Raw genomic sequence first — 14,263 nt, 5'->3', positions numbered from 1 at the left:
AGACCTGTAACCATATTCAAGAATAAGAATGCTCCTAAAAGCATATAGAAATTGTATTCCATTAGGAAATGAAAAACACCACTAAAGAGTCAAATTAGTGTTTTAATTAATTTAAACAAAAATCTTGGGAATATATGTGGAAATGTTGTATGTGGGATGGAATTTTAAGGGTGTAAGTTTATGATGGAAGGAACATAAAACTGGATCAGGCTAACTTTATTGATATGGGTTCACTGAATGTACATTTTAGATTTATCATGGAAGCTCACACAGTTATAAAAAATGAGTCAAAAGTTTGATTGTTGAATGAAACATCTGTCAAAAAAAGCCTACTAAAAAGGAATTAGAGATGTCTGTTATCTCTTAATTTAATGTTAGTAAAGGGATTTTAATGATTAGAAGAATTTCAATGCTGGAGTAGGTAGTATTTGTAATACTTAATCCTACACAATGGGAAGGCCCAGAAGACCTGTTCTTAATTAACTCTATACAACACAAAATGGTGAGGGGCACCAGCATATTTGAAGAGCTTTGTTGTTCCCATTTCCTTGTTGCAGATCATAGGGTCAGATATTTTGCTGCTAAGTTGGATGAATTAAGTGCAGTGGGTTTAATTGTGCTCCCAGGTAATGGGGCTCACATAGCAGCATTGAATCATCAAAAGTAAGGTGATTGTAGTTATCACAATGGGCAGCACAGCCACAAAGAAGTCCATAATAGTCTGACCTGTAATGGGAAATACAAGCAATGTAATTTTATGATGGCCTGAGTCATTTGGAACTTTGGAAATGGCTAATTGGTCATAGTGTAGCCAGGCATGAAATAGACCAAAAGTAGTTATTAGCCTAGTTCTATGAAGTATAATTGAAATAAATGTACTTAGAAGTTGGCAGAATTATGATATTTGTTACCTGATAATTTAATGATGCCTATTATGGTTGGAAAGGCCAAACTGAAGCAATTAGAGTTTCCTCTACTAGGAAAAATTATGACTCAAAGACAACATTACATCCAGGAGGAGGTTCAGAAATTAGTGCCACCATATCAGATTTCAAAAATGCAGAAGTGGTATTTTATACAATATTATGCTTTAATTCTCCTCTCTGGCAGTACAGTAAACATATAGACCATGAAGAACAAAAGCTGACTAGCAAAACCTTTATGAACTAATGTCTCAAATTGTGATTTCTGTATCAAACATGGTGTCCTTCCTCGAGCAAATTAGCACATCTTCTCATGCATGGTCTCCAGCTATTGATCTAGAACTGCTTTTTTTCTTGATATCTGTCCATAAGGAACACCAGAAGCTACACCAGAAGCATTTTCCTTTCAGTTGTCAAGGCCAGAAATATAACTTTCCAGTTTTACATGAAGGATTATTTGAGGTTGGAACATCCACCTTAAGTATGGGCCACACATTCTGGTGGTGGCTTATATATAGGGAAAGAAGGATGAACTCACTTTTGGCTTGCTTCCCCTTGCTCTGGCTTTCAAGTTCATCATTTCATTTGTATTTTAGAGTCCACCTTTTTAGCATTCTAGTGTATACTGATTACTACTAAGGCATCCACTATAGTAGACTAAAAAACTATTGGATCGTGGACTTTCCATCAGTAAATAACCATACTTAGACTAGCTTAACCACAGCTTGTAAACCACTCTAACAATTTTCTTTGACACATATATGTCTACATATACACATATATATCTACCTATATGCATGACTAAATGTGATTGGATATGTGTGTGTATTCATTGTATCATTTGTGTTTCTTTAGAGAATCTTTACTAATGCATGGTCTACATGTAAAGGATATGTTTTGGAATGCTCAGCCTTAAATGAGATATGTGTATAAAACAAAGGAAGGCCCAGAGATTTTTACAGATGAAGGACAACTAAGAGTCATAAATGGTAGACATCTTCAAGCAAATAGTTTTTTTTTCCCCCAGGGGACACAATGTGGTAGATGAACATGTAAACTCAGAGACCATGGAAAAAATATATAAGATATTTAAGCTCAAGCCAGGCAATATCCCTGCATGAAGAGAATAAAGTAGAAACCAAATCCTAACTCTATCCAAGGAACTTTAGGCATTTGATTGCTGCTGGGAGGGATAAGTCAATTTTGTTGAAAGGAGTGTCACTTATTGTATTCTCGTAATAAAAGAAAGTTGTAAATGAAATATTTAGTTGGTTTTACAGTTGCAGAGTGTTGAGTTCATGATAGCAAAGTGCAGGTGAGAAAAGCAGCTGATAGATCATCTCTCTAACAGAAAGCAGGATGGAGAGAGCCACTGCCAAAGTTCAGAAGCTGATGAAATCTTAAATTCTACCTCATGACTCACCTTTTCTATTAATGCCACATCTCCTCATCCTTTCCTTATGGTTCTATGAACTGGGGACCAAGTGTTCAAACATATGACTGTGTGCAGGCCATTCTTTTTAATATCAATTTTTATATAGGGCCTGTTGATCAACATAGAATGAACTCCATTTTATTTTTAAAGAAAGTGAACATAAAGTGACTAGGTTTAATAAAAAGAAGTCAAGCACAATATGACAATATAACAACAAAAATATATTTTGGGAACATATCAAAATTTAGCCTGACCCCAAATATTATACTCTACAATGTATAAGGGTTGTAATTCACCTCAAAGATCCTGTTTTGAGAAGGTCTTCACAATTCTTGTTGGCATAGAGCTGCATTGAGAAACAGTTTGCCACACCCAGCTATCCTGACACTCAGAAGCTGCTACAGCAGAGCTGTGTGAGACATACCAGCACTAAAACAGAGAAGCAGAGGGCAGATGAACTCCTGAGTTCTTGACTTATTGCTGCAGAGTAGTTTGACCACCTATGATTCTTTAGGTTCTATTTCACTTCTTCTCTTCCCCTTCAAGAAACATTTGATCAAGATAAGGGCTACACTTATATCCAGTCAAGCAAACCAATAAATGCTTTTGGTTCACTTTGTTTGAAATACATTATATCCTATCAGGATCAGCCATGTTATAGTTATGAGATATATGCCAAACGAGAATTAGTCAAGAATCTTAAAGCAAATGATTTATGATTATTGGAAGCCCCACAAATGACAATTGTTCTGCAATTATATTATGCTATATATGGTAGCAGGTCTTATGTGTAGTTTTTCATGACTTTGACAGAGCAGATTCTAAAGTTTTTAAGATGAGAAACAAGTTATATTTACATTGCAACAATTCTAATAGAGCATATTGTGATTTAATAGAAAGATACACAGTAATACAAATAATTTTAAAAATATAATCTTCTTTATTTATAAGCCTAGTTACCTTCATTATACATATTGTATATTGATAGATGACAGACTGATATGTCAATGAAACAATTGACTGGTAGACTCATAAATGACAGATTCATAATAGGTTATTTTATTTATAGATACAATTACCTGCATTATCTACTTGTTACATAAAAGCATCACCCTCAAATTTTCTGCGGCACATTTATTTAAGTTTTTTTTAAATATCCCCACTACCTAAACAACTATTGCTGAACATCTCTTCTGATTAAATAAGTATTAACTAAATAAGAATCATGTGTTCATTAAGTATTATCATTGGTTTTGAGGCTATAAAATAAAGTTTCTTCTATAAGAAACCTCACAATATACTTGCATTTGAAACACAGTTTGAAACTTTCAAATATGGAATTAACAGGACACTGATACCCAATGAAAGTTTAAAAATTCAAATATGAAGCATTTATGGGAATTACAAATCACTGAACAAGAGCTCACATCACTAAGTGCCACTTTTGAAGACACAGAAAAAAGTTCTATCAAATTTGTGATATTCTGGGAAAATACAAAATTCATCAAACTTTATAGGGATTTTCAGTAAATTCAGCAACAAATGACATTCTATTATTCTAAAATTCCATTAAGTATGCTATTTGTTTTACACATCAATATATTTTCTGTTAACTTTCTGTTGCAAAAAACTCAAACTGATTATTTGCTTTTAGAGAAAAATATTGAATTGGAAACATTTTCACAATCCATTCTTGTTCCAAATTACTGTTGACATTTATGTACTTGGCAAATATAATTGCTCTAAACTCTTTCTAGGTTCCTAACTATCATGCTGGGCTAACCTGAGTTTAAAATGCAATGTCTTCAAAGCCTGCTGGGATTCTTAACACATTTACATTGACATTATTAGTGACTAACATCATAATTCCAATAGGTTGTTTTGTGAAATACATCTGGCAATTTTGTTTATGTGATAACATACAACTAATTTTTTTAAATATTTATTTTCCACATTATTATTCATAACAAATGTATTGATAGACTTGTGTATTATTTTCATTTCGTGTACCAGTAGCCCTTATATTATGATTTTGACTCTTTATTTAAATTTTTATTTTTTAAGTATTTCATGAATACGGTATTTATACAGTTTTCACCTCTTTCTCTCCTCTTCAAACTTCCCTCTATGTCTCCAAAGCTCCCTTTCAATTTATGACCTTTTATTCTTTATAGAAATTATTATTATATACACATAAACACACACATGGACATACCTTACAGAACCCATTTCGCTTTTCTTGTATGTGGACATGAGGAAAGCTGGCTGATTTTGCCTGAATAATTTACAATGGAGTTTGCCCCTCCATGAAGCAGACTGATTCCAACTCTCTAAGCAAATATTGATAACCTATAGCTCTTCACTTGGATGTGGAGCCTTGTGGAATTTCCAATAATACATAGGAGTGGTAGTGGATGTTGACATTATATAGCTATCATTTGTCAACCATGTTTTTTTGTGATCATTTGGATGTAGCTTGTCAATAATGTCTAGAAGATACAATTTTTCACAGAACTTCAAAATTTTCAGCTTCAGTTTTTTGAAAACCCAAAAAATCCAGACAAGCTAAAACACTTTTGAATTATAAAATAATTGATTGAGGTAACACCATTCTCAATCTAAAATTGTACCACTGAGCTATAGTAATATAAACAACATATGATTGTCACTAAAGTAGACAGGTTGATAAATGTTGTCAAACTGAAGATCAAGACATGAATTAACACACCTATGTCTGTTACAATAAATCTTTCTGCTAAAAGCCGCCAGGCTCCACCACGGGTACACTTTATGCCAGCTGCCCACCTGAGTTAGGGCCCAAATTAATGCACAGGGAGACTTGCATTAGGTTCAAATGCTGCTTGGCCAATGACTAGGATTCCTCATTTGTTAGCTCATTCTCAATTATCATAAACCTATATATTTTATAAGATTTATCTTATAGAGGATCCCTTTCGCTGGCACCCTCTCTTGCCGATGGCTCACATGGCGCAATTGGAGGAAGAGTGGGGGCGAAAAGGACATTCCTGTTTCTCCTTACTCAAATATGAGTCTCCTTGCTATGTCACTTCCGGCCTGGATCACCACTTCTCTACTACATTTCCCAGAATCCTATTTGACTCCTAGTCCTGTCTAACTTGCTGTATCATTGGCCAAACAGAACTTTATTAAATAGTCAATAAGATAAACATACACAGAAGTACTTCCCCCATCACCTATGTATAACTTCTTTTTATGATAAAGAGGCCAAAATGAACTATAGAAAAAAAAAAAACAGCATCTTCAACAAATGATGCTGGTCAAATGGAATGTCTGAAGAATTTTAACAGATCCATACTTAACACCCTGTACAAAACTCAACTCCAAATGGATCAAATGGATAACCTGAATCTTACAGAAGAGAAGGGAGGGATAACCTTAAAGTCATAGCCACTGTTTAGAAAGGCTTTCTGAATAGAACACTGGAAGCACAGGCACAAAGAACCACAATTAGTAAATGGGACATTATGAATCCTAAAGGGTTCTTTATTTAAAATAACACCATCATTTTGATAAGGCAGAAACTTATACCATGGAAAAATATTTTTAATAATTCCACATGGAATAGATGGCAAATATCCAAAATATATAAATAAATCAAAGCATTGGAGATTAAGAGAATACATAGTCAATTAGAAAATAGGGCACAATTCTAAGCAGAAAATTCCCAAAAGAGGCAATTCTAATAGCTGAAAAGCACCTAAAGATATGTTCATCATCTCTATTCATCATGAAAATACAAATCAAACCTACATTAAGATTTCATCTTACACTAGTCAGTATGGTCAAGGTCAATAAAACTAAAGGCAGATCATGATGGTGAGGATGTGAAGTGAGGGGGATCATTTATCCATTGCCAGTTCTAGTACTTGTACTGACAATATATAAATCTGTGTGGCTTTTTTTTTTTTTCCTGCGGGAAAGGGGAATCAATATGCTCAAGATGTCATGATTCCACTCTTGGGCATATATTCAAATGACTTTTCAGAAACACTTTTTCCAACCATTTTTATTGCTTCTCATTTCATAATAGCAAGAAATTGGAAACAATCTGTCTGTCCTTCAGCAGATGAATGCATAAAGAAAATGTGTCATATTTACAGAGTGGAATAATGCTCAGCCAATAAGAGTGAAATCATGAAATTCACAGGTAAATGATATATCCAGAAAAAATCATCCTGAGTAAAGTAACTCAGATTCAGAAAGGCAAATATGATATACTTTTGATTATGTGTGGATTTGAGATATTAATTCATTAATAAAGAAGTTATAATCCTTATAACCACATAGTTTGGTTATAAGGGAGGTAAAAGATAATTACATATGGATAGTTCTCCCTAGGAAGAGAAAATAAAATATATACTTCTTAATAGATTTGGGATGGGGGGGTCTGAAACAGTAGGATCAAACAGGAAGGGGACAGAAGCACAATGAGTGAATAAATATAAGGGCTATAACTAAAGCTAAGGGTCAAATATCATAAGGAAAATTAATAGACTAGAAACTTCCCAAAATATATATACATATTAAGTTTATCTAAATGAAATTTCCAAATAGCACGGGAGACAGAGCCACAACTGATATCTCTCATCACCAGATGAAAATCTAAGTAGCTGAATTGGGTTACATCTTTGAGTTATTGGCCAAAGGGTTCCCATGGCAACCACTAAAACACCCAGGTTGTTGCTAAGGCTATGGTTGACTCTCCAGAAATGTTTGATAAAGCCATATTAATTAAAGAAAAAACACAAACACAACTCACTGAACAACAGAATTCAAGTTGATACCACCTAGAGCCTTAACACTAAAGGAAAAGGTTTCATAGTTATCAAAATTACCCTGCACGTCACCAAGGAGAAAGGTAAACTCCACCCCAGCTATAAAACCCTTTATAATACAAGAATGGCCTCCTTGTAAGATATGGTGGTATAATACTGGCATGAAGCTTGTGGAAGGAATCAACCAATATCCGATTTGAGTTAGGCCCATTCCATAATATTAAACTCATATCCAAAGCTGTTTGGGTGGCCACGAATATGAGACTAATCTTGGGTCACAGGAGGGAAACTAAATACTACTGTTTTGCTAAAAGAATGTAGAAATAAATGATTCATAATGTCCTTCTGCTCTACTCATATATTCATGCCTTGATCAAAATTATTGAAGAAGTTTCTACTTGCAATAATAAAGAAACACAGTCAAACAATAAGCACAGAATGAGAGACCTTGGGGCATTCAGTCCTAAAAGAAGAGTCAGTCTCCTCCTAGTCTCTCTTCTTGGGACTCTGAAGAAGAGGAGGCAGAAACAGTCTAATATCCAGAGTCCATAAAAAACACCAAGTAATAAAGACCTTCTAGATATGACAGGTCTGGCACACATATGAACTCAGGGACTATGGTTCAATGTACTAGGCCTGCACTGGTCTGCCCAGATGACCTTATGGAGCTGAAAGAGGAAGTAGACACATGCCCTAACACAGATGCTATCTCCAGTTGATCTCCACTAACAGGTGAAAGATTAGTGTTGTCTGAGGAGTCTCTCTGGGGAAACATCATCTCCTTTTATTTTATGATTATTTCTTAGATGTCTGTTTCCTAAGGTTATACAGAAAATGTGTGGCTCCAGATGAAGGGTAAGGTAAGTGGTGATGAAAACTTTAAAAAGTCCTGCTTCTAGAGGGTTTGCTCCAGGTTCAAAAGGGGATCTGCAAATAAGTGAAGGAACTATTTGAGGGCGAAAGGAATTGACTCACACTTAATTGCATGTTCATTTATTCTTCATTTTCTCCAAATATTTCTAAGTTTCTTCTCTGTTTCTTTGTTTCTTTGTTTCAATCTCTCTACTTCTTCCCAGTTCTTGGAGTGATTTTTTTTACAACACAATGTAAGGCTTGAGTTTCTCAGGGTCAGCACAGCGGATAAGATTTGCATAAAGAGCAATAAACTAAAACTGCTAAGAGAAACTTATGGCATCAATTGCTTAGAGCTGTAGGTGAAAGAGGGGTTTTAAGTTTAGTTTGCAACAGAAACAAAACCTGGTGCCTTCCAGTACTCTGGCCTCAGTGGCTGCACAGTCTTTTCAGGAAAGTTTACTTTTCCCTGAGGATGAGCAAATGGGCTGATTACCTTTGTCTTTATCTTCTCTGGGGAAACAGGAGAGAGCAGTAAATCTCTGAGCTAAAATCCTAACTGATATATCTACATGACAACATTTGGACCCCAGGCTCAGTGAAATTTTCAGATGAAAGGATTGAAAGATCATTTAATGAAGTTTGTTTGACAGAAAAGGGATCTAAATTAAAAGTATACTTTACAGTTTGTGTATATTTAATATTCTTTGTTGATTTTTTAGCTGTTTATGTGTGTAAAGATATTACTTTTTTTACTAGTAAACTCATTATGAACAACTTTGTTTTATTGAAGTCATTACTTCCAAAACTTTATTTAAAATTCATGTAATGTAGTTTTAAATGCTACAAGTGAATCTGTAGATTATTTTGTATAGTGTTGATATATTAGCAATAATAAGGGTCACAATTTAGAAACATGAGGTTTCTTTCCTTCCTCATGCCATCTTCAATTTCTTTCCTCAACATTTTATCATTTTAATTGTAGAGGACTTTCATCTTCAGATGAAATGTAGCCTTTAATTTTCTGCAGCTATTTCTAGAGGAATTGTAGCTGTTTAAAATGCTTTTGGAATTTCAACTTTATTTTTCAAATAATTTGTTATTGGTCTATGGCAATATTACTGAGTTTTGGTGCTGTATTCTCTGACTTTGTTACATTCTTATTATTTCTACTGGCTTAGTGTTAAAGTTTTTAAGCTTTTATTTTCAGAGATGGTCTCGACATCTGTCTATAATTACACTTTAATTTGCACATTTTTCAGTTGTGCAAAACTATACCTCTTTGAAGTATATCACAAAGCACAAGTTTTTCTTACAAAATCAACTGTTATTACATAGGACATGTGCATAATTGGGAAGTGTGGGGAAATCAGTGTAGTCTACAGTTTTCTAAATAAAGCAATGATATTTTAGTGAACCAGCATCTTGCTGAAGGATTTCCAATGCTGTTTCTAGGGTTTAAAGTACAATAAAATTATTCAGTGTAATGGTGAAAATATATAAAGACACATTTATGTAGACTCCTAGAATATGCACCAAGTATTAACGACAGTATAGGCGGTGGGATTCTGCTGATAATTTACTGATACTAGTACATTAGGTACAACTGACACATGGATGTGTTGTGAAGTATGAATTCCAGGGAATGCTCTCTATGTGTCCAAGTAGAAAATAGATGGGTGCTCTGTTCTACTGTTTTGTTCTAGTTGATGTAAACTTTTAAAAAATCGTTAAAAATGTAGCTTGTTAAATACATTTTAGAAAGAGTTATTAGCACTATGTTTTTAGGACTAGGTAGGTGTTAGTGGGGGGTAGGGGAGAATGGGAAGTAGAGGGAACTAAGATTGGTATGTAAAATAATCTTGTTTCTAATGTCAATAAAATGGAGGTAAAAAAAATGGTAAAAAATCACTATGTTTCTAAAAATCCTTTAAGAAGAGCGTTGGTGGTGCATGCCTTTTATCCCAACACTCGGGAGGCAAAGACAGGCGGATCTCTGTCAGTTCAAGGCCAGCCTGGTCTCCAGAGGGAGTGCCAGGATAGGTTCCAAAGCTAGAAAGAGAAACACTGTCTCAAAAAACAACAACAAAAAAATCCTTTAAAATTATCACATTTCCAATAGGTTTATTTGCAATCATGATTTTTGTTATTTTATTAATTGCTTTTTTCCAACTTCTTTATTTGAATTAGAAACAGGATCGTTTTACCTGACAATCCCAGTTCCCTTCTCCCACCCGTCCACCCCTACCCCCCCAAACTAAAACCTTATCTGTCACATATCTTTTCTGCTCCCCCTGGATGGTGAGCCCTTCCATAAGGTGTCTTCAGAGTCTTGCATATCCTTTGGGATAGGGCCTAGGCCAACCCCCATGTGTCCTGGCTCAGGGAGTATTCCTCTATATGGAATGGGCTCACAAAGTCCACACTATGTTAGGGATAAATACTGGGCTTCTACAGGAGGTCCCATAGGTTGCTGAGGTTTCCTCACAGAAACCCATTTTCCTGGGGTCCAGATTAGTCCCATGCTGGTATTCCAGCTATCAGAATGGGGAGCAAGAGCTCCTGGATGCTCAGGTCAGCTGTTTCTGTGGGTTTCACCAGCCTGGTCTGGACCTCTGTGCTCTTCACTGGTCCTTCTCTGCATCTGGGTTCCAGTTCAGTTCGGTGATTAGTTATGAGTGTCTGCTTCTACTTCCACCAGCTGCTGGATGAAGGCTATAGGATGGCATATAAATCACTCATCAATCTCATAATCAGGAGAGGGCATTTAAGGTAGCCTCTCCTCAGTTGCTGAGATAGTTAACTGGTGTCATTTTGCAGATCTCCAGACATTTCCCTAGTGCCTGATTTCTCTGTAATCAAAAATTTCTCCCTCTATTATGATATCTCCATTCTTGTTATCGTGTATTCTTCCCCGACTCATACTTTCTGCTCCCTCATGTCCTCTGCATCCCTCTTCTTCTTCCCTTCTCATTCTCCTAGCTCCCTCCCCCCTCTTCCCATGCTCCCAATTTGCTCAGCAGATCTTGAACCTCTTCCCTTCTCCAGGGGACCATGTATGTCTCTCTTAGGGACCTCCTTGTGTATTAGCTTCTTTGGTAATGTGGATTGTAGGCTGGTAATCCTTACTCCATGTCTAAAATCTGCATATGAGTGAGTACATACCATGTTTGTCTTTTTGCTATTGGGTTACCTCACTCAGAATGGTTTCTTCTAGTTCCATCCATTTTTCTTCAAATTTCAAGATACCATTTTTTTTTTTTGAGTAGTACTCCATTGTATAAATGTACCACATTTTCTCTGTCCATTCTTTGGTTGAGGGGCATCTAGGCTGCTTCCAGTTTCTGGCTATTACAAATAATGCTTCTATAAACATGCTTGAACAGATGTTTTTGTTATATGAATGTGCTTCTTTTGGGTATATTCCTAGGAGTGGAATTGCTGGATCTTGTGGTAGACTCATTCCCATTTTCTGGAGGAGTCTCCATACTGAAGAGGTATGGAGAGAGTGGACAGCCTTGTCTTGTACCTGATTTTAGAGGCATTGCATTGAGTTTCTCTCCATTTAATTTGATGCTGGCTGTTGACTTGCTGAATATTACTTATATTATGGTGAGGTATGTTCCTGTTATCCCCGATTTCTTCAAGACCTTTATCATGAAGGGGTGTTGGATTTTGTCAAAGGCATTTTCAGCATCTAGTGAGATGATCATGTGATTTTTTTCCTCAGTCTGTTTATATGGTGGATTACATTGATGTATTTTCATATGTTGAACCATCCTTGCATCCCTGGGATGAAGCCTACTTGATCATGGTGGATGATTTCTCTGATATGATCTTGTATTCGATTTGCCAGGATTTTATTGAGAATTTTTGCATCAATGTTCATGAGGGATATTGGTCTGTACTTCTCTTTCTTAGTTGTGTCTTTGTGTGGCTTAGGTATCAAGGTTATTGTAGCCTCGTAAAAAGAGTTTGGCAATGTCGCTTCTGCTTCTATTATGTGGAACAATTTGAGGAGTATTGGTATTAGCACTTCTTTGAATTTCTGGTAGAATTCTGCAATGAATCCATCTGGCCATGGGCTTTTTTTATTTGGCAGATTTTTGATGACTGCTTCTATTTCCTTAGAGGTTATAGGTCTGTTTAAGTTGCTTATCTGTTCTTGATTGAATTTTGGTAAGTGATAACTGTCCAGAAAATTGTCCATTTCCTTTAAATTTTCAAATTTAGTGGAGTACAGGTTTTCAAATTATGACCTGAAGGTTCTCTGGATTTCTTCAGTGTCCATTCTTATGTCCCTCATTTCATTTCTGACTTTGTTCATTTGCATGATCTCTCTCTGCCTTTTGGTTAGTTTAGACAACAGTTTGTCTATCTTGTTGATTTTCTTGAATAACCAACTCTTTTTTAATTGATTCTTTGAAACGTTTTCCTAGTTTCTGCTTTATTGATTTCTGCCCTTAGTTTGATTATTTCATGGTGTCTGCTCCTCTATGGTGAATTTGCTTCCATTTTTCTCTAGAGCTTTCAGCTGTAATGACAAATCTCTGGTGTGGCTATTCTTTAGTTTCTTCATGTGAGCACTTAGGGCTATGAACCTTCCTCTTAGTACTGCTTTCAAAGTGTCCCATAAGTTTGGGTAAGTTGTGTCAACATTTTCATTTAATTCTAGGAAGTCTTTATTTTCTTTCTTTATTTCTTCCTTGACTCAGGAATGTTGAAATTTCGTATTGTTCAATTTCCAATAGTTGGTAGGTTTTTTACACTTTGATTTGTTTTTGATTTTTAACTTTAAAGCATGGTGGTCTTATAAGAAACAGGGTGTTATTCTAATATTTTGTACCTGTTGAGGTTTGCTATGTTGCTGAGAATGTGGTCGATTTTTGAGAAGGATCCATGTGATACTGAAAAGAAGGGTATATTCTTTTGTGTTTGGATAGAAAGTTCTATAAATGTCTGTTAATCCCAATTGGGTCATAACTTCTGTTAGTTCCTTTGTCTCTTTGTTAATTTCTGTCTGGTGGTCCTGTCCAGTGGTGAGAGTGTGGTGTTGAAGTTTCCTACTATAACTGTGTGAGGCCTTATTTGTGATTTGAGTTTTAATAATGTTTCTTTTACAAATGTTGGTGCCATTGTATTTGGGGCATAGATGTTTAGAATTGAGACTTCTTCCTGATGAATTTTTCCTGTGATGAATATGAAATGACCTTCTTCATCTCTTTTGATTGATTTTAGTTTGAAGTGTATTTTATTAGATACTAGGATAGCTACCCCAGCTCGTTTCTTGGGTCCATTTTATTGGAGTATCTTATTCCAACCATTTACTCTGAGAAAATGTCTGTCTTTGAATTCGAGCTGTGTTTCTTGTATGCTGCAGAAGAATGGATTCTGTCTTCATATCCAATCTCTTAGCCTGTGTCTTTTTATAGGTGAGTTAAGACCATTAATATTGTGGTAAATTAAGGTCCAATGAATGTTTATTCTTGTTTGTTTTTGGCTCGTTGTTGGTACTGGTATTGTATGTGGATTTACCCTGCCTTTTATTATGTGTTTTTGTAGAGTGGGATTATCTATTGCCTATGTTTATGTGAGTGTAGTTAATTTCCTTAGGTTGGAACTTTCCTTCCAGTACTTTCTGTAGGGCCAGATTAGTGGTTACATATTGTTCAAATCTGATTTTGTTGTGGAGTATCTTGTTTTCTCCATTTATAGTAATTGAAAGCTTTGCTAGGTATAGTAGTCAGGGCTGGCATTCATGTTCTCTCAGAGTTGGTAGAATATCTATCCAGGTCCTTCTAGCTTTCAGAGTTTCCATGGAGAAGTCTGGTATAATTCTGATAGGTTTGCATTTGTATGTTACTTGGCCTTTTTCCCTTGCTGCTCTTAATACTTTTTTCTTTATTCTGTACGTTTGGTGTTTTAATTATTATGTGATGAGGGGACTTTCTTTTGTGATCCACTCTATTTGGCGATCTGTAGGCTTATTGTAATTTCATTGTCATGTCTTTCTTTAGGTTGGGAAAGTTTTCTTCTATGATTTTGTTGAATATGTTTTCTGCACCTTTGAGTTGGGTTTCTTCCCCTTCTTCTATACCTATTATCCTTAGGTTTGGTCTTTTCACGGTGTCCCATATTTCCTGGATATTTTGTGTTATAGATTTTTTAGACTTCAGATTTTCTTTGCTTTAAGAGTTTATTTCCTCTAGTTTGTCTTCAGTTTCTGAGATTCTCTC

The sequence above is a fragment of the Cricetulus griseus genome, chromosome 5, assembly GCF_003668045.3.
Source record: "Cricetulus griseus strain 17A/GY chromosome 5, alternate assembly CriGri-PICRH-1.0, whole genome shotgun sequence".
Lineage (NCBI taxonomy): Eukaryota > Metazoa > Chordata > Mammalia > Rodentia > Cricetidae > Cricetulus > Cricetulus griseus.
Note: the sequence above shows the minus strand (reverse complement) of the source record.